The sequence below is a fragment of the Rhinolophus sinicus genome, chromosome 1 (assembly GCF_057876585.1).
Source record: "Rhinolophus sinicus isolate RSI-liver-muscle chromosome 1, RSI-T2T, whole genome shotgun sequence".
NCBI lineage: Eukaryota > Metazoa > Chordata > Mammalia > Chiroptera > Rhinolophidae > Rhinolophus > Rhinolophus sinicus.
Genome location: NC_142501.1, coordinates 107,226,592 through 107,253,806, shown reverse-complemented (window position 1 = coordinate 107,253,806; position 27,215 = coordinate 107,226,592). Strand labels below are relative to the sequence as shown.

The window sequence follows — 27,215 nt, the reverse complement described above, 5'->3', positions numbered from 1 at the left end:
ATTAGTGTCACCAACAGGACATAAAAGTCTTCACATGACAAATGCACTGTAAAGACATTATATTGCAACTTCAAGGACTGTCAGGTTTAGAGCAGGGCACCTTAGGACATAGAAATAAAATGCCAGTGTGTAGGTAGAGAAAATAAAAATCCTAGGTCAGACACAATCTAGGAAAGATTATCCATCGCACAGAATTGCACCCAAACCTCCTCAAGCAGGTAATTGTAAATGAACGATGTTTACAAGTCCTTTCTAGTGTAAAACCCGACAAAACATAAAGTGCTTTTCACCGAGACAGCTTCCCCACTGAACGATCGTTTTCGCTTTTCAGTTTGGCTAGCTGCAGAGTCATGTGGTCTCATGCCCCTTTTTTCTCGCACTCAGCCTGTGGCCCCTGCTGAGCGCCCCTTCTGGGCCCTCCCTCAGCATCCCACCCCTGGGGTGTCCCATCCGAGGCTTCTGGTCTCTGCAGCGGGGTGAGAAGGGCCAGTAAGGAGTGAGGCTGGAGGGAGGGGCAGGCGCCGCGGGAGGAGAGGAGGCGCCGAGCGGCAGTGTTCGCTGCTGGCTGGTTCCTGGGCGAGCGTCCGGGCGTCCGGGGACCTGCTCCAGCTGTCTGGGCGCGGGGTGACGAGCGCCCCCTGGCCGGCGCCGCCCGCGGGCGCCCCACCGCGCGGCCCCGCCAGTGCCTGTGCCACCACCGAACAGCCGCGCGCTCGGACCCAGGCAGCCCACCCAGCAGGTAGGTCCTCGCGTGCCGGCTCGTCGCAGTCCGGGGGAGGGAAGGCGGTCTGTCTGCGCGGGTCCACGGCCGCGGGTCCAGCGGGTAAGGCCCCCGGTTCCGGCGGCAGTGAGATGTTCCAGGAAGAGGGTAGCAGGATGACAGCGAAATCTAAAAGATACCCCAGAGAAGCAAACTTTTGGTCACTTCTTTCCCGGGGCTTCTTGCGTGCGGATTGCACAGGGCGCTGTGGACCCTGGCCTGTGAGGAGGCCACCGGGCCTGGGGCTGGGGTCCTCCTTTTTTTTTTTTCCCCCACCTCTCACGTGAACTAATTAGAGGTGGGAGGGAAGAAGGGAAGAAGGTGGAAAGTTTCATATTCTTGGCAAACATTAGTAAAGAGAGATGTTTGACACAGATGTCAACCTGTCCACAGAGAATAACTTGTGTTCTTGGAATCTACTGCTAGCAGCTGAAGGGGCTGGCAACACTCACACTTCCAAACAAACCGAGTTTCTTTTCAAGGGCCTGGGGTAGGGTGAAGTGGCTCTGAGATAGATAGCAAAAAAAAGAAAAAAAAAGAAAAAAGAAAAAGAAAAGAAGAAAAAGTCTGGTGCTCAATCCTGTAACCTTAAGGGACAACTGTTTGTTTTTCAGCTTTGGGATCACGTATGTAGTAAGTGGAGTTAAATGTCTTTATTTCATTGAATTTTTAAGTTGATCAGTGTGAAATGGACTGTGGGTGCTAAAGGCCTGGGCATCCCCATGGGCATGAATAAAGAGAGACGCAGAGGCTGGCTCAACTAGGAGGTTCTGGTTGTTTGTGCAAGGAGCTGCCTGCCCTTGGGGTTGTCCTGCTCAAAGTTGCTAATAAAAGACAGTTCGGAAATGGCACAAGCTGACAAGGAGGGGTGGTGACATGGAGAGAAGAAGGAACGCTCGCTGCAGCTCGCTGTCAGTGGTGAGAACCACCACCCCGGGCAGTGGGCAGGGCCTGCGTGTGCCAGTGCCCTTTCTGAACCCATGTCCGGCAGCTCCACTCGGCTGCTGGTCCCCCTTGCGTTGTTCTCCAAAAGCTGTGACCACCGCCGGCCCTTTCCTGGAGGGGATGTCTCATAGGCCAGCCTTATGTGCAAGGTCCTGGGTGCCTCCTCTCCCACCCCACACCGCAACCTTGTGATTCACCATTTTTCCCCTAACTAACTTATCTTTGGTAACTCTTATAAAATGGCAGGCTTACCATGGACGCTTGATCTCTTTTAAAAATGCTGTGTCTAGTGGGAAGGAGGGTGACGTTTACTAATTTGGTTGCAAATTACTTTTGAAGTGTATGCACAGCTGTTTAAAATCCCTCCACCATCAGTGCCATTGTTTGATGCAGGTGTCTGTCACAGAATGATCTTGTCATCTCTTTCTTCTGCTGATTGAATGTACATATATTTAAAGACACAGCATAGGAAGAGCTTCTAAAACCTTCAAAGCCTCAGCTGTGAAACTCCTCCAACTCCGCGATTAAGTCTAAATTAAGTTTTGTTTGGGTTTTTTTGCTCGTAAACTTTTATCTCTGATTTCAAGAGTAACCTGTTCCACATCACCAGTCTTTGTTTCACCCTCCCGTCATTTTCTTGTAAACTTTAAAACGTAAATGTCCAGGGAGGACTCTCTCGTCTTTGTCGTGTGCATTTCCACCACTGTCTTGTGCTGTGGTAGATGGCTTAGGATGGCAAGGAGCTCTTGGGCCAATTTCTTGTCTTCTCTCCTACCAGCGCCTCGTCCCTACAACCCCTTATTGAGTCCGCTTTGAAAATGCAGTGGTCAACTACTGGAACTTTGATTTCTTTAGCTGATGTCCCACTCCTCCTTCAGGTACGCCTGCGTACTGCTCAATTCTTCACACCTCAGTCCTTATAACCTCAGCAATCCCCTTCAACCCTAATATTTGATGTCTCTTCTTGGTAGCAGGTGCCTGGAGGCTCCCTTGAATAGCCCATGGGCCTTTGGTCATTTCTATAAAGATCCTGCATTCCACTGTAATATATTCTCTCTCTTCTGGAGAAAAGATGGAATTCTGCTGTATCATGAATTTAGTGGTTAATCTAAAACTGCCTGTGCGCTGCGTCCAGGATTTTCTTTTGAGTGTGTGGGTTTATGGTACAAATCTGTGACTGGCATTCAGGACTAAAGCTCCACAAATCTCCGCATAATGCACTATGTAATGATAGGCCATTTGCCTGCTTTAAAATAGGAATTAGAATGAGTGCTTCCCTTTTTAACACATTTCATGTTTGAGTTGTTGATTATGTTGTTTGCCCCTGAAACGATCGCTGATAGGTGAATCTGATGTGACTGTTAATAAGGATGTATCTGATGTCAGGTGATTTCCTCTTTATAGGGTTCGATCTTTTTTTTTTCAAGTCATCTCCCCAAATAGTCTAAAATAAAAAGTTGTTATATGATGAAAAATCCCAGAGAACACAGATGTATCATGTGATTCCATATTTATAACTTTTTTTTTTTGCCCCATGTCACATTTGTCATTAAAAGGAGAGAAATTAGTCTTGTGGTGACATGCATAGCATTAAACTCACTCTTTCTGTTTACATCCAATACTTTGAAATTTTAAGCATCTCATTTTCAAGCAGCAATGCATCTGACTTTGCTTTTTTGTAACTATTCTAGCTACTAAGGCAGAAATCATGAAAAATTCATAGAAAAACATGGTGTTGAGCCAGAAAGGTGAATGAAAAGGGTATTTCTCTGCAATCATGGAAACCTCTTTCATTATTTTAACATGTCAAGCATTTATACACAGATTCATATTGTCCTGTCATCTAAAAATATCCTTGGGGCAAAAATCAATCAATCCTTGGGGCAAACGGAGAATCAGAGGTTTAACAAATTAGGGAGCGATCACCCAAGGCCGGGATTGGAGGCTTCCGCTCTGGGAACAAACTAGCAGATATTTAAAGGTTCTCACTTGGGCAGCACATACTTCTGCAGGTGGCCACGGGTCTATGTTAACTTTTGAACTAAGCTAATAATATTGATAATGATAATAATCAGGGCCATCAAAAATAATAAAACACAGCTTTATTGAGTCATTATTTAGGATTTATATGCCAGACATTGTACTCAGAATTTTATTTCTAGTTGACAAACATTACTATCTCATTTAACCTTGGCAAAGCTTTGATAAATGAGATATCATCGTCATCCTCATCCTCATTTTACAGATGAGGAAACTGAGGTTCAGGGAGGTTAAGTCACTTCCCCAGCTCTTACAGCTGGTAAGTGTTAGGGCCAATTTATCTGACCACCCAGTACTTGTCATTAAACCACAGAGCTGGACGACCTACCAATGAACGTTTTTTTTTCCACATTTTTTTTTAAATCAGTTTCAGGTGTACAAAACATTGTAATAGTTTGACAATTATACCCCTCACAAAGTGATAATCCCACTCCCCAATCTACTACCCCTAAGTTTTTTTGATTGTGGTAAAATATACATAAGGTAAAATTTATCATCTAATCTCTTTTAAGTATACAGTTCAGTGGCATTAGTACATTCACATCATGCCACCATCACCACCATCCATCTCTAGAACTCTTTTCATCTTGCAAAACTGAAACTGCCCATTAAACACTAACTCCCCATGCCCCACGACCCCCCTCCCCCAACTCTTGGCAACCTCCATTCTACTTTGTCACTATGAGTTTGATTTTCTTTCTTTTTTTTTTAATTGGGGAATATTGGAAAACAGTGTGTTTCTCCAGGGTCCATCAGCTCCAAGTCATTGTCCTTCAATCTAGTTGAGGAGGGCGCGCTCAGCTCCAAGTCCAGTCGCCGTTTTCCATCTTTAGTTGCAGGGGGCGCAGCCCACCATCCCATGTGGGAATTGAACTGGCAACCTTGTTGTTGAGAGCTTGCGCTCTAACCAACTGAGCCATCCAGCTGCCCCTGAGTCTGACTACTTTTAATACCTTATATGAGTGAAATCACACAGGTATTGTCTTTTTGTGACTGGGTTATTTCGCTTTGCATAATGTCTTCAAGGTGCATCCATATTGCAGTCTGTGTCAGGATTTCCTTCCTTTTTCAGACTAAAATAATAATCCCCTATGTGTATAGACCACATTTTGCTGATCCATTCATCTGTTGATGGATATTTGGGTTATTTCTAAATTGTGGCTATTATGAATAGTGCTGCTATAAACATGGGTGTACAAATACCTCTTCATGTCCCTTGTTTAAATTCCTTTGGCTATATACCCAGAGATGGAATTGCTGGATTAACTGGTAATTCTGTTTAATTTTTTGAGGAACCACCGTACTGTTTTCCACAGCAGCTACACCACTGACGTCACATCATTTGCTGCCCGATGTCAGGGGTCTAGGGGCTGATGCTACTCCTGAATCCACTGTGCTTTCCTGTCTCACCCTGTGTTTATATATCTTTCTCTAGTGTGGAATCACTGGGGTAACTACGACTCAAGCATCCCCTGATGGACTAGCGAAACCATGGATGGGGGCTCCTAAAAAAATAAACAAAGGTCCCTCTAGGTAGGGTGGCCCCTGCCCACGTGATTTAGAATGATCGCTTAGGAAGAAATCGTACTGGTTACACAGACCAGGGACCATTCAACCAGGAGTTGACAAAGAAGAAAATGGCCACCCTTTCCTCCCCCAGGCTTTCCCCTCAATGCTGGGAGAAAACAAGCATTGATAGTGCCACGTAAAATGATGGGCTTCCCTTTCTAAAGCTGGGGTCCCTGGGACCATAGCTGAATCCAACTGCCTACTTTCCCAGGGTCTAAACAGAGATTGGTGAGCTCCGCAGGAAAAAAAATATGCAACTATACAAATTCATGATGCTACAATTCCATGATTTCCACCTCCAGCCAGGCTCTCAGACTTTTCAGCTGTCTTTCATTTTCTACAACAGCTATTTCAGACCTTCTCCCGCCACCAATATCCCCTCACTCTTAGCACACTGCCTTTGCTTCCTGCTTCCCTGAGAAAATGGAAGCTTTCCTCGTAAGAACAACGTAATCATTGACGACAGGGCTATACATCAAGTTTTATCTGGGTCCACCTTCCCTTCTTTTACAACGGAAAGAAAAAGAGCCTCACTTCCTGTCTGATGTTCATCTTCCATCAGTGCCTTGGAAGTCATTTCTTCTTCATTGTTGGAAATCTCATTCTCTTGATTACCTCCTCTCTCACCTGTATTTTCCTTTCCTCCCTCATTACTAGTCCTAATCTCCCTGCATTAAACATGCTTAACCCCCATCCTCCTTTGAAGAAAAAGACCATCTTTCTATTCCTCCTGCCAGCTATTTCCTTCTCTCTTTCCTCCTCTTCCCAGCCAAAGTCCTCACGTTGTCCTCTGCACCAGCCGCCCTGTCGTGGCCACAGCCATCTGGCCTTGCCTGTATTATCTCTGGGAAACTATGGCACTCACACTCCGTGTTGCTGATTCTTGCTAACTACTCCTCTCTTCCTTGAGTTCTCTGTAGCAGACCATGCACTGAGCATTCCCGTTTACTTGGAGAAATGTTTTCCTCCCTTCCCGTTCTCCTTCCTTCCTCTCTTCTCCTCTGCAAGCTCCTCGTCTCCTTTCTGTCCCCTGGGAGGTTGATGTTCTTCAATTTTCTAACACCATGGACAACTGCATCCCTCAGTGAGCTCACCAGCCATCTCCTCGCTGAGCACCACCCAACCGTGACCTATCCAAGGCCCTACTGACCCTCTTCCACAGAGAGCTAATGTGGGCAGACCCAGCACTACAATGACCCGAGCTACATGTAGCATCTTCCTCCTTCCTCTTTCCATAAACTTTCCCCTCTCACTTCCTTCTATATCTGGCTCTGGCATCATCTGGTCTCACATAACCAGAAATCTGAATATTTTGCCTCGACTCCTCACATCCATAGCTCACCCCAAACCAAGTGCTATTAGTTCCACCCTGACTATCTCCTCGTTCCATCCACCGTTTTCTACCTCCATTGCCTCTGCTCTGTTTACCAGCCACCACTGTTTCTCTTCTAGATTATTGCCAGAACCTCCTAACTGGTCTCAGTTACTGTGGACTGTTGTCCACACTGCAGCTGGAAGGGTCTTTCTAGATTCCAGCTCTGAGCATTCACTCCCTTGCTTTAAATTGTCCAATGGCTACCCAATGCACTTGGAATAAAACTCAGACTCTGTAACATGAATTGGAAGGTTCTAGTTGGTCTGCACCCCCCTGTCATCTCCGGCCTCATCTCTCCTACACCACACACATCACACTGCTCCAAGTCTGGCCTCTCTGGGTTCTTAGCAGTTCCATGTGTCCTCTGCCTCATCAACTTTCTATCCAATCCTTAAACTTCTCCTTCCTTTGGCTAATTCCTACAGATCTTCTGTCCCCACCTTAGACATCTTCCTCTGGAAAGCTTTTCCTGATCCTCAAATTAGGGTTTAGTTTCCTCCCACATGTTCTTGAAGTACAAATGAAATCATCTATATAAAGTGCTTACAGTAACCAATCAATAACTGTTAACCACCAGGGCACTTAGAATATGTCACCATTGTTTGCTTTCTTTAGACTCCCCAGTAGGTTAGAACCTCCATGAGGGCAAAAGCCTCATTCTCTCTTACTCTTTGTTGAATCCCTAGCATCTAGCACTGCATCTGACGTACAGCAGGTGTTCAATAAATATTAGTGGAATAAATAAGTAAGTCATAAATGTTAGAACCTGTACTAAATAAGGAACTGGGTGCTAAGTGCTAGGAGAAAAGAATGCCAATCCAGACATTTAAATGTCTGTACAAGTAGAATCATTATCATCCCGGGCACTTTTTGCCTGTGGTTCTCTAGCATCACAAAGAGAAATTCTCCTAGAAGGTCACACTTGAAGGTTATGGACAGCATTGTAAAATTCCAAGAGGCAACTTGCTACCAGGGAAAAGTTCCATCTCCCTGTCTACAGTGTGGGTTTTCTCCCTCTGTCATCCTCAGTTTCTCACTTTGCTGACCATTATTATGCCAATGATAAAAAGGAAAAAAGACTCAGATCAGAATGGTCAGGAAATAAAAGGTAATATTAAAATATTCTGAAATATCCTGCAAGCAAAAGGACAAGGCAATAGGTAGACATTAAATGTGGGTATACTGAGAACTCAAAAATTATTTTAATAAGAAGAAAATATTAAAGGATAAAAGAGGTTAGCAGATTTTAATGAAACAACAAAAGACTGCAAGGATTCTTCAGAACAAAATCATAATTACCTTAAAACTCATTAAAGCAGGTAAGAGTAAAAAAGATACAAAGTAAAAGACTAGATTCAAGAATTTGGATGAAAAAAGCATGCCAAAGATAAAATAATTGAAAGCATTCAGAGAAAAATGTTTTTAAAATAAAGGGAAGTTATTTAGAGGACTCATTTAAAGGTAGAATAACCACAGCTATGAAACCAACTGGGTAAAAACATAATCTTTTAAAAGAGATTAAAAACAAATCCCAGCAATAATAAAATAAAATGGGCACCAGTGTGAGTTCCAAACAATTAAGCCACAGCTAAAACACTGTGGAAACAGGAGCTTAGGTTTCCGGCTTGTACTGCACAAGCCCCCGTTACTTCCATAGGATTTCAGAGTTTACAGAGTGCATTTGGCTTCATGAATGTCACCGTGTTTCAGGGGAAATGCACGGTGAGTTCCACCGTGACATGTCCCTCCATGGCGAGTACCAGCACAAATTCAGGTAAGGGCAACCAAACAGTATGGTCTCCTTTGCCTGCAAATAAGGGAGATGCTTCTTGCTGTAAGACTCAACATCCTCTGCATTCCAGCCCTAGTGGCTTCTCCATCCAAAGCATCCTGCTTTCCTTTGGCAAACAAGGTGGCCACCTAAATTCTAAGTGCATTCCTTCCTTTGTTCAATGCAACCAGAATCCCTTTTAGCAATTAGCAAAAAGAGGAAAAAAAAAAAAGTGTCTTTTTGTGTTCTATCTTTTCTCATGTGTTACCCTCCCTCATGCTTTCTTACATCTCAGGGAACTTGAGGTTTCTATCCAGCTCCTAACCGGGGCTCAGTAATGATATTTTAATGCCATTATTATCTCCTGAGTAAGCTGGCCTAAGGGCATGTGTCAGGTCTTCTATTTCCTTCTCCTTTAACTCTTGGAACAGAGCTCAGACTGCACGTTCGGGGAAGCTTGTGAAGCCACTCAGAGTCAGGGAGTATATTTTATTTTCCTCCAGTCATCAACGTGACGGATTCTAAGTATGACCCACACTTTTCAGGCCTAATCATCAATATTAAGAGCCCTAAGCACTCCAATTTTTATCCATATTCTCAAGGTGAATTTTAGGGATCTGACAGAGAGTGGTTTACAGGGCCAAGTACATAGCTCCTCTTTGGTCTGTTGACTTTATCATCTGCTGCTTGCTCCCCTCCCAGGTTCTAAGGTGCCAGTGTCTGTACCTCACTGCTCTCCAGTTTCCCGACAATAAACAGGGAAACATGGGAGCTGGCACACAAGGATATGAAGAATCCCTTTCAGTAGACACTGCAGAGAGGCCATAGGATCTGGTGGCATCACGCCCCCTTCTTTGTCCTGCTCTTCCATGGCCCTGCCCGTCTTTCAGAGCCGTCTACCAGTGAAGGCAGAATGAAAGGTCACAGGACTGGGAGCCAGGAGATCAAGGTTCTCATTCTAGTGCTGCCATACTGACCATGGATGAGTGAGTTGGACCCCTCATGATCCTACTGCATTGTAGCTGTTTGCAGTTGTTCTTTTGGTTTCCACGTGTTGCTGGGTACCTGGGGCCGGTACAGTACTGGATACAGTTTAAGGATTCCAGGTGGTAGGCAGCCCTTCGTGAGTGTTGGTGAATAGCCTGTGTAGATTAGAGAATATACCCAACAGTGGAATGCGTAACCCTTCACCCGTAAACTAAAGGGCAGTCATCCACACCCTGAGTCATTCAGCTACAATCACTTCTGGTTTTCCAAAATCACATTTTCGTACGGTAACAACAAAACATCTCTCCTTCTACTGTGTAGTTGGTGATGGTAACACAAGGAATGTTATAACAACCAAGTCTTCTCAAAATGCTGCTTCTCCAAAAAAGAAGAACTTGATTTCCTCAGTGGACTTTATTTCTTGAAGACGAGATGATGATGAATAGCAGCCAGAGGGCATCTTCTCACTTCTAGGAAAGTTTCACTTCTTCTGCATTAGTCATTCAAAACGAAAAATAAATTGGCCTGGATTTTTTTCGGGACATAGTCAGCTACAGAAGGGGTGATATTAACAGTAGCCATAAAGTCTTTAAGAGGAATTTGAATTACTCCACCCCTCACATACAACGGAGCCAATCCGAGAGAGTTTTATAAAATCCTTTTTTTATTATTAGTTTCAGGTGCACAAGACAAAGCAATACTTAGATGTTTATCATTTATATCCCTCACACTGTGTGAACCCCCCCTCCCCCATCCACTACCCCTCTGACATCACACACAGCCATTACATTTCCACTGTCTCTATTCCTAATGCTGTACTCCGCTTCTTGTAAGTATATACATATACACATATATACATATACATATATATACATATACATACAAACTTGTAGTTGACATTCATTATTGTTCAGCTTCAGCTTCAGGTGTACAGTGCAGTGATCAGGCATCTACATTAAAATCCTTGAACGTTGATGAAATAATCCAGTCAGAAATAACTGGCAGAATTCCAGGTTCCACAGCAGAGGCAGCTTAAGTATTTGCTGAGGGTACAGCATGAGGTACTTTAACCATCCTCCCCCTATTCCAGTAAAAAGGAAGATTTTACTCCTGGGAATCTCTCCTACTTCTAGGGCACTGAGATTAGTTAACATATGTAGTATACTTGAGATCTATGACTAAAAACACTTCAGGAAGGCATCTGAGCAACAGGAAAATGCTTCCTGTTACTTATTAAAATAAAATAAATGCAACTTACTTGACAAAAAAAATTTGCCAATATTTCTAAACATAAACTACCTCATAACTTTAGAAATGAATGAAATAAAACTCATCCGTTAACAAATTCACATAGGTAGAGCTGTTAGAGAGGAATGTCAACACATCACACACTTGAATCTCATCATTTCAATAGAAATGAAAGGGAGACGAGCCCCTGGCCTTTGGCGAACAGACTAGAAGTATTCAGGACAGAGAGAACGTATGTTTATTTAAACATGTAAAAATCTATTTTCTCCTGAAAAATATTGTAGGTCTAAATAGCTAGACCTAGAGAGATTATGATCTCTATTTATTTGAGAACTGTTGTTATCTCAAGACACTTAGCCATGCCACAAAGAAAGCAAATTATAAAGAATCAGCAGACATTCTGCAGCTCCAAAAATGAAACCTGTTTGTTCAGACATGTGTCTTAAAACTACCAAATGGGAAAGGTCAGACTCAACTCCAGGGTTTTAATACACACACCACAGTTTCTTAGCCTTTTTCAAGACAGACTCAGAGGATTACATTTTCTAAGAACCCCTTTTTAAAAAATTTGAGCGCTAATCAGTGAAGTGTGACACAGTCTCAAAATGAGATTTGGTATTAAGTAATTAGGGCTGAACTACAACTTGATACATATCGACAGTAAACGAATGCCATCACTCTGAAAGTGGCAAGGTGGCAGTCTCCTATTTATTTGACGTGTATTTATTTGACCCAGAGTATTGCTTGGCATATGAATTGCTGTATAACAAACTGCCCCGAAACCTAGTGGCTTAAAATGACACCAATTTTATTTGGTCATGATTCTGTGGATCAGGAATTTGGGCTGACTCTGCTTCTCATGGCGTCCCTGGGGTCTCTCATGAGGTTGAGGTCAGATCTGAGACGGGATCCCCCACATATATGGTGCTTAGTGGGTATGGCTAGAAGACAGGAACTGCCCCACATCCCCTCTTTCTCTCTGAGGCCACCTCGGGTTTCTTTTCGGAACACTCCTAAGAGTGAGTGTTCCAAGCACACAAAGGCAAAAGCTCAGGTGTCTTTAGGCCCAGACTAGGAAGTCACAGAGCATCAGTTCCGTCATGTACTGGTCAGAACACGTCACAGGCCAGCCGAGCTCACGGGGAGGACAGTAGACATGGCCGAGAGGCCTTGCAAAACAGCTGGGGAGTGGCAGGTGCTGTCGTAGCCATCTTTGGAAACATGGTCTAGCCCAGATATGTAGGCTGTCAATCTAACAGGTCACAGAGGTGACCTCAAGTTGATTTCCTGAGTGGGAGCCTCTAGTCACTCTTTTCACCCACTTTCACCCTGCTTACAGAAGGTTCTGACCAAAACGAAAATCTGACCGCGACTCTCTGCTTTAAAAACTTCCTGGTAGCTCTATATCACCTACAAAATAAAATCCAGATGCTTCACTGGCTGCTGGGTCCTTCCCCGTCGGTCCCTCACTGCCTCTCCAGCCTCCGTCTCACGACGCCCTGAGCACTTGGTCAGGCTTTAATGGGACCACAAGCTAGAGACGCACTTTCCCTGTCCGAGTCCTCAGTCTGCTAACCCCTCAGACATCACCTGCTCTGTGAAGGGCCCCCCAGCGCTGTATTTAAACATCCTGCCACTGGTGCCGTGGCGTCCTGCACAGGAAGCCTCTCGGCAGTGACAACACCCCCCTTCTCACCCTGACCACACCGCGAGCTCCTGAGGGCAGGGCCTGTGTGTCTTTCTCTCCAGTCTGGCCCTGCCTTTCTCTCCAGAGTCCCCCACACAAGTGCTCAAGAAGTACTTCTTGAATGTCAGTGTAGCACAGGCAGATGACAGAGCAGCGGAGTGCCTGGGGGAAAGACCAGAGAACCCCAAACAGGAAGAAGGCGGGTGTGATGAAGAGGAGGGTCCAAGTGAGCTGTGTGAGGAAACCAAAGTGGTCAGTGCCACACTTCTAAAGTGCAGGGAGAGCGCATACTAGATTAATGAACGACAAGAAATGAGCGCAGCAAGTAAAACAGACAATTCAATTGGATGAGAGAGAGCAAGTGTGTGTCATGGTTCAGAAGGAAGAAAACAGGGAGTTGATAGACTGCCTAACGTCAGACCTGGCCATGCGGCATCCACAGAGATATGAGGAAAGCACACCCTAAGGGCACCCCAAGAAATTACCAGGCAGGACACCCAGAATCCAAACAAGACAGCACCTCCCTCCTCCAGATACCATGTGGCTCTTAGCAGGTGACTGACTGACTGCCCAACCTAAGAGGGCAGGAGAGAAATTGGGCCAAATGATGCGAAAGGAACTCGAGGCTTCTGGGAAAACCCACGGGGCTGTCACTCCTCAATTCGAGATGTTGCTTATTTCTCTTGGTTGGGTATCTTTATTCCTGTGCCAAATTGACTGAATAACATGAAAGTGAAGCTGACTGTGATGAACTTGACTCTGGTGTCAAGGTGCAGGGGAAATGGTGTGACTGGGGACAGGTCGGGTGGTAGCTGAGCCCCAGCCAGGAACACCTAGCTTGAAAGAACCCATAGCCTTCTTTTAACAACACAACTCTAAAGGAAGTGATTGTCGGGAGAAAATCTTTTTTGTGCTAAGCAGTGGAAGAAGAAAACAGGACAATCATCCTTTTGACTGTACTGAGTACATAAACGTAGTACTAATAATTATAGCTATCTGATATTGAGCTTTCTCCGTATACCAGGTACTGCTCTGTACACTTCACACCCATTCAGGCATTTCACGTCAGTCCTCTGTCCTCACTGAACAAATGAGGAAACTGTAGTAGCGTGTTCCAAGTCACAGAGCTACTAAACAAAACGGCGGGGCTGGGATTTGAACACTGGCAGTTTGAGGCCGTAGTCAGTGTTCTCGACACTCTCCAGGACCAAGCCTGAATTGGGCAAGATACTGTATCTACTGACTCATTTTTTAAAAATACTACCTGACCTTGGTATTAATTCTAAGAAGTGAGTTTTGACACTTCCTTCCCTTTTTACATCTCCAGTACTGTTTGGGGCATATTTCCTTGTTTTGCTGTGCAATTTATTACTCATTTTAGTAACAGAGAACACTCATTCGGGTTCAGCTTCATACATCAAGCCAGGAGCCCTGCTGAGACCTACACTGCTTTTCTGGAGCCTTCGAAGGCATTTGTCATTGGCCCTGGAGGGTGGATCTCTGCACCCTAGGCAGCTTGCAAATTTTTCCAGGCATTTAGAGCGACTTTTAAAAAGCCTAGAAAAGTGCATGGAACTCTCGAAGTTTCTGCCTCTCAGGGTAATTGCTGAGGCAGAACTGGGGACCGCCGCAGGGCTTCACTTGGGCTCCAAGTGCCCTTGGAGGCAGAAATGCCTGAATGAAGCCCACAGACACGGCCCAATTTCTCTACCTGGTCCTCTCGTCCTCAACCTTGAATGTCTACGTGGATTCCTACTTCTTTCCTGCCTGCGCGTTTCCTTTTCAGTAAAGCCAGACACCAGATTCACTGCTCTGTGTGTTTCCTTTCTGCCAGCTATTTTTCAAACCGACAATACTGTAAAGGAAAAATATATTTTAAGTCAACTTGAACAATGTATTTCAGAATCCCAATTCATTCTCCCGCCTTTTTATTAATCTCAAATTCTCATTACACCTTCCTTGAACTTTCCTCTTATATCTTTACTCTTTCGTTAGTTCTTTCATGTATTTAATGCTGTATTTAACAATAGAATAAACAGATTAAAAATGGCAAATTCTATCACATATGGACACACACACACACACACACGGATTGCTGTAACTTGCAAAGAGCTGTTAAGAAGAAGGATTTGTTTAATTAAAAATGAGTGAGAAATGCAGCCAGATTAACATTCTCGAGCAATAACTTTGAACTTCAACTTCATGGGGTTGTTCTGGAAATTAGAAGAATAAGATATTGTTATACCGTGAGATAAATTGTTTTTCAGCATATGCCTGATGTAACTTTGTAGTTTGCTTTTTAGTCAGTCTGTCTTCATATCTATGAATCACTAAGAAGTTTCATAGTAAGTTTCTGAAACTTTGTATGTCTAATATTTAGAAATTATTATTATTATTGACAAGTTTCTAAAGCACAAGATTCCAAAAAGTTCAAACAGCTATCCTTATTCAAGAAAACATTTTTGCCACTATTGACCAAAGAATAATTTTTAAAATTTCAAGAAATCTGTACTTTATTACTTTTTGGTTGGTTTGCAAAATAAAATCGGCAATACAATAGATGCTTCATATTTGACCAAATGGACAATTTCCAAAGGTTGAGCAATTTCTTAAATATATAAATATTAGCCCTGAAAATGAATAAATAGGAAAATAATAAGAACCACACAGAGCATCCATGACTTATTGTATGGGGGGGGGGGGGGCAGAAACAGAGTATCCACACTTGCATGGCTTCCATTTTAGCCTTATCCTTCTGTTCCTCGTGGACCCCGCATGGGCAGCAGCACTTTTAGAAGAAGGGGAAGAAGCTGTGAAAAACCAGAACAGTACGAAGAATTTTCTCTTCTTGGAGTAGACTTCCTAGTAAATCAAAAGTTGACCGCCACTGGAATGCTAACTTCTCACCTGGTCTCGAAATACCCTCCATTACGCTGCCAGAAAGTTGTCAGTACCTGAAATTCTGCCAACCACCAGTTCAGGAGCAAGATCCTCTTAAAAATGCAAGTACTGCTGAGATTTCCTTTACACATTAGCATGGATTAATCAGTAACTTAGAGAAAGTGGGAATTTTTATGGGGAAGGGGAAGGTTGTGATTGAGTCAGTCAATAAACATTTCCTGATCAAGCCCGGAACGAATCATTGATCTGGGTGTTGCGAGTACAGGAGAGAAAAGAGGGCCCAGGAAGCCTACTTTTCTTTCGGAGGATGCAGATAAGAAAAAGGAAACAGCACGTAAATGAGATTCTTTAGATGACGCCAAGAGCTGTGAAATAACTGCAAAGGGAGAGAGGAACTACAGGGACAGATTTCTGGAAGCTGCCTTGCACTTCCATTACTAAATGCTTTCTCTTTATAGAGACTGAGGGAGAGGAGAAATATCTGATATGTACTCACTGCCACAAAAATTGTGCTTAAAAAAAATGGAGGGTGCAGACAAGTCATCGGTGATTTTTTAAAAGGGCATAGTCTGTCCTTCCCTGGTCCCAGATAACGCATAATTTTTGTCTTATTCCTTCATGAGGATGAGGCCTTATAGTACCTGCCTGGCACTTAGTAGGTGGTCAGTAAACATTTGTTACTAAAAATATGGACTCTGACTATTGATGATTATAATTCCTACTAGTAGTAGGGATCTGTCCCTTTAAAAAACAATCCTTTGTTGCTGAAATGAGTAGAAGGAAACTGGGGCACAGAGGAGGTGAGCAGGCTCTCGGGGTGTCACAGCTGCTTAGGGGTAGAGTCAAGATTACACCGAAAGCCTCCTGGCACCCACTGTTTAACGATGGCTCTAAAACAGCCTTAGCGAACAACGGTGGTCTTCCATTTCAACCTCAAAAATTCAACTTCAACCTAAATATCTTATTTCTCCTCCTAGTATATCAAGGTAACGGTATCCTCACAACTGAAAGGGACACATTCCCTTAGGTGACGACCTTCCAGCAGGCAGGGGTTCCCCTAAGAACGTGCTGCTCCCAGGAGCTCCCGGAGCCCATCCATCAGCATCCTTCCCCAAAGGTGCTTCCTGGGCCTTCAGACTCTACCCATGATGTTTGCTTGCTAAACCATCAGCTTAAGTTATTTACGCCATATCTTTTATCTCAGTTTTCTGGTTGTATTTTATCTAAGTCATCTTTACTTTAGTTGAGCTAAAGCTGTGGTTTTGCAAATTAAATCAGTTGTGGGTTTCTGCACACATCTCCGTGTGTTTACTAAGCTCTTTTTTTTTTCATTAGCATCACCTGCCTGTTTTCATCTTTATCACTGTGTGAGGGAAGATTTGTTTTGCTGAAGGTTCTTTTAACCAAATTCAAGACTATTGAGACGAGCACACTGTAAGAAACCAGAACATTTTGTAAATGTCCTGTTTAACCTATATCTTTAGCCACAACTGAGTTTCTTTAAAGTTTTGAATTTTGTCCATAATGAAGAGATCACATGGATTTTGAGTCCAAACTTCAGGCAAAGAGAAGCTGTTTCATGTTTTTCAACATGGAAGAGATTTAAAAAGACAGCTCTGAGGGCTAATGTGCAAGAAGAAGAGGCAGCATGCAGAGACCCAGGGGTTGGTACTAATTAGAAATTCAGTGCAATAATCTAGAGAAAATAGCTGAAGTTCTCAAGCTAAAAGACTGAAGAGGAGGGATCCAGTGCAAAAGAAATAACCAGATAAAACCTGTAAGACTTGTTGCATAGTTGGATGTAAGGAATGAAAATGAAGGCGTACTCCCAGTTAGTTCCAATATTTCTAGCTCGGAAGACTCAGCAGATAGGAATCCCATTGTTCAAGACAGGAAGAGAAGAGAGGTAGAGGCATTGAGGAAAAGGCGAAATTCATATTTGTTTGGATTGTGCTTGAAGAGCTGGTGGAACACCACTTGGAGAGGTCTGCTATGTAGCTGAAAAGAGAGGACTGATGGAAGCAGGAGGATAGTTCAAGAAAAATGTGCTTTTTGAAGTTACCACTAAGTAGAGGATCCTTGCAGCCATCAGTGTGGATGAGACTGGCCAGAAAGGAATCAAGTCACACTGGACATATTCCATATATATTTAGGTAAAGAAAGCTGAACCAAAACACTAGGCTGAGGATGACCAAAGTGATGGAAGGACAGCAGGAGGGAAGATGGGGAGCCGGCAGTGTTATATATAATATCAAGGAAGAAGACCGAGAATGAGCCAGTAGATCTGCAAAGCGGCATCCCCGGTGCCCTCTGAGAAAGCAAGAGGTGGGCGGGGTCACCAAAAGGCACAGGAAGTAGGAGAATGGTAGAGCCACATCTGCAGAAGAAGCAACGAGCTATCGGTAGACTTGTCTGTTCTACATATCTCGTATTATCTGCTGTCTTTAAAACATGATCTATACAATACGAAAAAAGGGAATAACAACAAGCTAATAATTCTTACTATAATGGCCTATAGGTGAAGAGGTCGTTTTTAACCATTCCTTATTTTTTTAACCACCATATGGTAACTGCTTATAAAACATTACTCTAACATTATAAAATTGGTATATTGTATTACCCTACAGTAATTCAAATGTGCTGCAGCCTTTGAAACCCCTTAAATTCTACTTAGATGCTTATTTATAATATATACACATGACAATGGGTGTCTTTTCCCTCCATCCAAATGATAGCATAGAATTACAGTTTGGTAAATATTTTTCTGTTTAGCAGTCTGTTTCAGAGGATTGCTTTATTCATCTGAATTTGTATTGTCTGAAATAGAAGTTCCTAAAAATAGCTTGTATGTGCACCATTTAGAAAGACAAGAGGTTTCACAACTAAGCTACACAAACAAATAACAACTCTACTTTAATGTCAGTGAAAGGTGACATGAACAGATCCTTACTTCTCATGAGGAGATTAAATTGAGTCACCCTAGCATTGCACAGGGTTATTTTTAATGGAAATCATTTTTCTTCCCAGTGACAGTAAATTATAATAAGAGACATATTGGAAGAAATGTCTGATATTACAATCATCTTCTAAATACAACTTCCATTTTCATTTTCTGTGACGAAATACAACTTTCATTTTCATTTTCTGGGGAAAGAGCTGACAAAATTTCTGCAGAGGAGATGAGTGAGCTGTGCCTCTTTCTATAGCAGTATATATACAGTAGACCTGGTCTTACCAGATGCCTTCTAAATTTAGGGCTCTGGATACAAATGTCAGCAGCCACCGCATTTCCTGGCCCCTGAAGCTAGCTACTCCCCTCTACATAATGCTGACCAAGCTATAAAAACAAGGGAACTGCCTTTCCTATCGTTCCCCTTCCCCAACCTGCCTCCCCCCTCTTCCTGTTCCAGGGCCCTTTCATTCCGCGCTCTGAGCCCCAGTTTTCCCCTAAAGCTACTGCTAGGAGTTTTCTCTCTTTAGAATTATGATTCCTTCAGAAATCTGTGTGGATTGTGGCACCAATTGGACTTTGTTGCTTTGTGTATAAGTCCTGTATCCTGAGGAGACTACAGTCTTCTTGAAGATGGTGTGTTTTAATCCACAAAATCGTTAAGTATTAACATTTTATAGAGGGGGACACTGGGCCCAGAGAGGTGAAGTAGCTGCCTAAGGTCACAGAGCCGAATTCAGCAGACAGGTGGTTGAACTGGCATTGAAGAGGCTGGGGAGGGAGATGGGGGTGTTTCTTCCCTAGAAACACTTGAACGAGCTCTGCCAGAGTCTGTCTCTGGGGCTCTGGTTTTTGCTGTTTCCATGGCTAACCAGTACCTTTTTGTTCAGGAGACCTTTCTCCACACAAGACAAGATTCTATACTATTAGTTATAGTTCAGTTTTTTAAATTATAATCACATTTCCTGCCTCCCAGAGATAACTTTGACTGAAGTCTTAGGTACTGGGAAACTATTTAGTGACACATGTACAGATTGGAAATTCTAGAGTGCAATTTGGAAATAACTACAAAAGTTGAAGGTGTGTATTCACAAAAACCATGTTTTTCTACTACTTTGAACATATTCTAGAAAAACTCTCAAATATGTGCCTAAGGAGGTATTTATATAAATGTTCATAATAGCATGGTTTATAAAACAAACAAAATTGACCATCAGCAGAAAGCAGAAAAAAAGGTTATATTTATTTCAATGGAATACTAAGGAGCAGTTTTCTCAAAGTGGGGTCCAGGGAACCCTGAAGGTCCTTAAGACTCCAGGAGTTTTCATGTCAAAACTAAATTCATTGTACTACTAAGGTCTTCTTTACCTTTTCATTCTCATTCTGTACAGTGGAATTTTCCAGAGACTACATGTTAGGCTAGCAACAGACTGAGTACAGAAATAGGGAACAAGAAGCCAGCTGTCTTCTTACTAAGCCAGGCATTAAGAAGATTTACAAAAATTTTTTAAAGTACCACTTTTCTCATTATTTTTTTGTTTTGAAAAATATCATTATTTACCATAAAATATGGTATTTATGTTAACATATAACGGGTTTATTGTTATTTATAATAAATAAAGAATTGTTTCCAAATTTTCTCAGTGTTACTCTCTGACTTGGCAAATATTAATAGATTTAACCCCCATAAGCCAAAGCTCTTTGGCATCTACAATAATTTTTAAGAAGGTAAAGGAACCCTAGGACCAAAAGGTTTGAGAACCATTGCTATAGATCAATGAAAATGGATAAATTCAGACCACATGTATCAACAAGAATGTATCTTACAAACATGATAAATACAGTTGCAGAAGAATATAAACAATGATTTATACTGAGTTTTAAAGCCAGTAAAGTATGCTATATATATAAGATAGATAGGTAGGTAGGTAGGTAGGTAGGTAGGTAGGTAGGTAGGTAGGTAGATAGATTGATAGATAATTTCGTGTATAAAAATGGTGGGAGTGATAAACTCCAGTCTGGATAGTAATTCAGTTAGTGGGCACGAGGAGTATGAAAGAGAATGCTCCTCGAATGCCAGTGGGAGGACTGGCAACTTCAAATATATTCATTAGGTGTTCTTTTTTAGGTTGGATTGTGAGCATAAGTACATCCATTAGGTTATTTTTATATGTTTATATGCCTGAAATATTTTGTAAAACAATTTAAAAACTAATAGCTATATACAACTCAACAACAACAACCAAAATTTAAAAAGTAGACAAAAGATCTACATAGACATTTCTCCAAAGATAATACACAAATGGCCAAGAAACATATAAAAAAGTGTTCAACATCACCAACCTAAGAAAACTGCAAATGAATACCAACTGAGATGCCACCTCATGCCCATCAGCATGACTACTATCTATAACAAAAACAAAAAACAAAGTTTTGGTGAGGTGAGAAATCGGAACCCTTGTGTACTGTTGTTGGGAACGTAAAATGGTACAGTCACTATGGAAAACAATATAGCAGTTCATCAAAAAGTTTTTAAAAAGAATTACTGCATGATCCAGTAGTCCCACTAGTGGGTATATATCCAAAAGAATTGAAAACAGTGTCTCAAAGAGATATTTGCACACCTATGTTCATAGCAGCATTATTCATAGTGGCCAATAGGTAGAAACAACGCAAGTATCCACTAATGGATGAATGGATAAACAAAATGTGGTTTAAATATACAACAGAATATTATTCAGCCTTAAGAAGGAAAGAAATTCTGACATGATATAACATGGGTGAACCTTGAGGGTATTATGCTAAGTGAAATAAGCCAGTCATGAAAAAAGACAAATTAATACTGGCTGGTTCCACTTACATGAAGTATCAAAAGTAGTCAAATTCATAAAAACAGAAAATAGAATGGTGGTGTGGAGAGGCAAAAATGGGGACTTATTGTTTAATGGTATCAAGTTTCAGTTTTGCATAATGAAAAGTTCTGGAGATTAGTTGCACAACAACGTGAATATACTTAATACGACAGAACTCTACAAGACTTTTTCTGACCAAGAGATTTTCAGATTCCTTGCTGTCATGCCAGTGACCATAAAAAATAATAAATTAGCCATATCTGAATTATCTAATTGCATCTCTTGCTCAGACTTCCTGCTTCGGTCCAGTGTTGGACATTTTCTCATCCTGGGCATCCTGCCCTTCCAGAATCCCCTCTATTTCCTCTCTCCTACCTAAATCCTACCTGAAGGAATTCTGATGAACCCCACTGGAAGATGCCCAACCAAGGTCTGCTTTCTCCCTGACCAGGAACCGTCCTAAGCATTTGGATTCCTCCTGCCTTGAGGACCTAGTACACTTATTTTGTATACAACTTATTATCCATTACTCATCTGGTCCCACGTCTTGCTGGTTTTTTCCTCACCCCAACTAGAATTTAGGCCATTGGAAGACAGGAACCAATAACAGATAATTCTGCATGCCTGTAACTGAGCTTTGCATAGAGCTGCCCCACAATACGACTGGGGAATGAATGAATAACGGATGGATGGATGGATGGATGGATGGATGGATGGATAAGATTTTAAAGATGCAACCTAATGGAATGTGATAAGAATTAAGTAAAATGTCTTCCCAGAGCTGCTACAGCTCTGGTTTCCCTTCGCCTCGCTTACATTCCATGCACCAAGCCCCAGCTTTCCTCTCAACAGCCCCATCTTGCTTCATCTGAAGAGGTACTTCTACCCCAACCCTGGATGGAGAGAGGGTGACGCGGTCCTTACTCCCCTACCCACTCCCATTGCCACCCCATTTTACTGCCCTTTTGTTTTAAAGGGTTTACTCTTAATGGATACAGAAAAACAGATATCAGGTAACAAAAATAATATGTATCAGGGTTTGTACAACATCGTAAGACTAATGCCAGGTATTTGATGTCAGACATCTCTGCCCTTCATTCCTCACTACTCCACGTACTAGCTGTGACTTCTTGGACAATTTACTTTAACCTTTGTTTTTAATTGTAGCAAAACATACAGAACATAAAATTTACCATCTTAATCATTTTTAAGTGTGCAGTTCAGTGGCATTAAGTATGTCCACATGGTTGTGCTTGGGGTTTCCAGGCAGGAATTCTTGCCCATTCTCAGGAACATTTTTCACTTTTCCATTCCCAAATCCCGAGAAAAGTTACTTGGGATATCGGGAAAATCACCTCCTTGAACCCAGGTTGTTGGTAGTATCAGCTATCACTTTGTAGAAACACGATTCATCATGGAGAACAGAAAACAGTTTACATCTCGGGATTCGGGAACAAAAAAGTGAAAAAAAATCCTGAGAACGGGTGGGAATTCCTGCCTGGAAACCCTAGTTGTGCTACCATCACCACCCTCCATCTCCAGAACTTTTTCATCTTCCCAAACAGAAACGATGTCCCCTTCCCCTCCCCTAACCCCTGGTGACAGCTATGTATTCTAGAGACTTTCTGTGTCTATAAATTTGACTATTCTAGGAACCTCAAGACTGGCTTATTTCATTTGGCATAATGTCCTCAAGATTCATCCATGTTGTAGCCTGTATCAGAAATTCATTTCTGTTGCGGGCTGAATAATTCTCAAATCTTTCTAGACCTCAGTCGCCTCCTCTGTAAAATGGGGTGCATAGCCCATTCTTCAGAGGTTGCTGTGAAGATTTAACGAGACCATGAGAAAGGATGAGCAGGGCTAGCACACTGCTCTGACCCATGATAGAAACTCATTTAGTTTCCCTTCTCTTCCCTTTCTAAATCCTAAATTTCATGAGGACCAGGTGCATGCAATATGCCTTTCTCATTTCCTTAGTTCCTGATTCACATATTAGGGAATGTGCAGTAATTATTATGTTTAACTGAATTGAAGAATCTCCTTCTTTAGTAAATTAGAGAGCTGCTGCTCTCAGCATCCCAGCATTACAAAAGCGTTCATTCGTTTCAAACTTCCTGATAATCCCTCCCCCCACAGATTAATAACATAAGGAAAATAATAGCAAACCCCTGTCACTCAGGAAGACAAAGCTGAGGTCACCCACTATGCTATTGGGTCTCTAATAGCTTAGGTAAGAGACAAGGCTGAACAGTTATCTGAGAAATCCAAATACTGACAGACTAAATGAATCCAAACCACAAGCAAGATTCCAGTTTTCATTTACCTTAATTTGCAATTGTCCTTTGGCCTAAATCAATTAGAGGTAATCGCTGTGGAATTGTGGTACCTTGCTGTTACCATTAATTACACTCCATGGTCACTGCATCATTAAAATGGGCCAATGAGCACTTCAGCTGACAGTGGGAAGGTCTGTAAAGGGGCGAATCTGATGAAGAATCTTCAGTGATGCTGATTTTAGTGGAAACATAAAGCCATCCATGAACTTTCCAGAATGGATATAAAGCGGCAGGAATTAAACTCAAGACTGACTCTGTGACAGACAGTTTAACTTCCATCAGATTGGTTTTCCTCGTTCGTAAAACTTCTGTGAAAAAATTCCTTCCACATTCTCTTTTGATTCTTAAAGTATTGTTTTCTCCAAACTTTCTCTCTTGCGCTCCCCACAAGATGATAATTTAATGCATAGTTGTTTGTCTTAAGAATTTCTTTTGTCTTTCATATGAAACAGTAGGAGCATACACAGGGAGAAAAGTCAAGTTTTGTAAAATTCTACATTCCATTCAATGAAGCTTGACTATCTAAATCGAAAAAGCAAAGAGCTTACGTTTATTATGTAGAAAATAATGTCAAGCCTATTTCATCATCTCTTCGGAAAAAATGGACTGGTGAAAGTTGGTGAATATTTTATTAGGCACCGAAAATAATGTAGCATTCCCAATTTACTGAAAGTAAATGTGTCATCTTCCCTAAAGAATAGGTTCCTGAAAGTGTTAGAAACCTACGCTCCATATTTCAGAGCGGCCAAGCCCACAATCAACCGGAATATAAAGGAAGGCTTTATGTATACCATGCTAAACCCGGAAAGCAAAATCATTTGTAGGTCTTACACAGTTGGGGATCTTTCTAAAACTAAAGAAAAGGCGAAACAGAACGTTATACAGACAAATATCGTATCCTTCCTTTACTTCCTAGGATCTCATCCTTAAGGGTCACACAGGACCTTCCTGAAGAATAGCGTTGTTTAGCAATTAGGCAACAGTTGCTTTTGGAGACAAACAGAGCAGCACTAGACCCCTTTGCAGGGGAAGGGGCAGGGGAGTGCAAAAGTGCCTCAGATCTTTGTATCAGGCCTGCACATGACGATGAAATAGAAATTAATGTGGCACTGACATTTTGGCTGTCTTGCCTTTGTCCCAAAATAGACAGAATATTGTGACTTCTTTGTATTTCAGGCTAATTATAAAAGAAGTGAAGTTTTAGAGTAGTTGCATTGTTTTAACTACATTTTAGTAATTCAGAGGTCCGTAAAGCAACTAAATAGTTACAAATAGGTTGTCTAGGAGCACCCATCTTTAAAAATAGAAACTGCCTGCAGGTGTAGTGGAAAGGGCCTTAGATGCTGAATCCTTTCCTGTTTAGCTGGAAATCCTTGTGTCAATGTTTAACCACTTTGCCCAGTTTCTTCATCTGTAAAGTGAAGAAACCTTGCACAGCTACTATGGGCATTTTTTTTAAATGGTTTTGAAGCAGTCCAGTAGCTGCTCAATCGGTTTCCATTATGTAATCTAACTCCCATTTCCATTATGAATATCTGCAATTTACACACTTAAACACATCCCCTTAAGACTTAAAATAGTCTTGGTATAGTACTTAGCAAAACCTTCAATGAAGCATGTTTCCCAAAGGTAAATGTCAATCTGTTACTTCCTTGTGAAATTGAACACATATTCCAAAGAATCAGGGGTGAGGGGTGGACTAATTTAATAAGGTTTCTAATTTACTGCACTAAGACACATGATATAATCAATTTTACTTACCTGAAAGGACAGTGGGAATCTGCTCTGAAGCTACATGCAAACCACCTGAAAAATGCGTACACAAAGCCTGAGTCACACAAGATCACTGTCATCTCAACCAGGAAGAATGAGCTTGAAGAATGAGTGACAGGAGAAGCGTCCATGGAAAGAGTATGGCCGACTCCCAGGTCTCCCCAGGCTGGTATTCATTCCAGCCCCGGGGTGGGTTTCTCTGGAGAACAGCTCCACCGGGCACAGAGCGGCCTTGTCAGGAATCTGCTTGTTTAGGTTTGAGTTTATTTCATCACTGATGACAGAGTTTAAGTATCTGGAGGTGTGTTTGCTTTTCTGATGTAACCACAAAACAGCGGTTAGTTTCTCTCTAATAGATAAGGTGACAGAAGTTACTGTTGGCTTTAAGATGATGTATGAACTCATATTCTGAGAATGAACTTGGTGAGTTTAGTCATGACAGACCTAGTGCTTACTTTGTCCTCTGTCCCCCTTTTCCCAACAGCGCCCTTCCCCTTTTCGTTTTTCTCTTCCATTTGGAGCTAGAAAGAAACCAGAGTGGGCTCAGCAGAAAGTGGTAGGAAGCACATGCCACGCTGACGGTACTTTCAGATGCCTGGGCTCCACCTGTGTGGCTTTTTCTCCGTTATAAAAGTAAACACAGCAGGACATGAGCACACCAAGTACCCAGCACAAAGAAGTAGGGGAACTGTGGGCTGAGGAACAACTTCAAAGGATGGTGGCAGGAGCTGGCTGCCTCCCTGCCAGGCATTCAAAGGGCTGTGCTCTCCCCGGGAGGGAGCACGTTGACTTCCTAGCCCCTGACCTTTCTTAGAGCCCCACAGAAGGAACATTCGCAGCAGGATTTCCCTCTGGCTTTGAGACCTTCTGAACCCAAGCAGAGAAAGTAACCTTTATATTAGTTTATTTGGCAGGAACAATGAGAAGAATGTGAACTTGACTTTGAAATACCTTACACCTTACGAATTATGTATTTTTCCAACGTATTCCTAGGATTACCTAAGGAAGCTAACATCTAGGTAGCCTTTATTACCTCCATTCTTTTTAGATAAGGAATTTGAAGCCCAAAGCAGGCGAGTGAACTTGAACATCAAGTTGAACGTTATGCTGGGCCCCTGAGATGGGCCCCTGGGCTACAATCTAACAACACAAGATGTTAGGAGGCAAAGCGCACCTGCCACTCCAGATGCTGAATTACCCTCAAATTCTACGAGTCTTAGAGTGAGAACTGTTAACTCTGATTATGGACGCCAGCTAAGTTACCACCTCTCCATGGCTTCTATCAGCGCTGTGGGCTTCGTGTTTTACTGCTTCCACTAAAAAATGTGAGTGTTTCGAGGATGAAACACCTACAATCCATGCTAGAAGAATATTCATTGTGTGAACATTATCACTGAACAGACCATTGCTGTTATTCCCATATCAGAATGCAAGGGTGTTTCTGCAAGACAGCAGGTTTCTGTCTGTAAACGCCATTAGCCTCAGGAAGCCTGGAAGCCATCACCCACTATAGGGCGTTGAGACTAAAACAGACTGAAAGGATTAATCTCTACGCCCTCATTTTAGAGGCAAAGAAGCTGGGACTCGCAGAGGTGAAATAATTCCCCCAAGTTTACTGGTTCCTCCTTGAGCTGTGTATGGGTTTCCTCATTCTTTGTGAGAACACCAGAACTGGCCAGTCAGAACGGCGGTTCCTTTGCACAGCCCAGGCTCCTGCCTGTGACAGAGAATCGAGGAATGTGTTCAAAAGGGGTGCTTGCTTTCCTGGCCCGGGCAGTTAACAGTGCAGAAATGCCCGTGGCTCTGTGACATCGGTTCATACAGAAATCAGACACTAGCCAGAAATGGGGGGAAATCATTTGAAATTTGCATATGAATACATTTTGGAGAAAAGAGTAAAGAGCAGATAGTACTTCCTATGGAAAAGAGAAGGCTTGTCGGTGATTTCACCTCATTGCATCAATAGAAGAAGGATAATTGAAAAAAGAATCCTAAGCCGCAATTTTCTAACCTTCACT

At 42.3% G+C, this 27,215-nt stretch overlaps 1 protein-coding gene across 2 annotated transcripts in view; it reads left to right on the top strand.

Annotated features, from left to right (window-relative positions):
- Nucleotides 1-557: 557 nt before the first annotated feature.
- The window catches only part of PRKCQ (protein kinase C theta), a 111,772-nt gene continuing 85,114 nt past the window's right edge, over nucleotides 558-27,215 (top strand). For both annotated transcript variants that reach the window (XM_074325017.2, XM_019738249.3), the window contains exon 1: nucleotides 558-739. The gene's annotated coding sequence lies outside the window, so the exon portion shown is untranslated. The remainder of the gene's footprint in view (nucleotides 740-27,215) is intronic.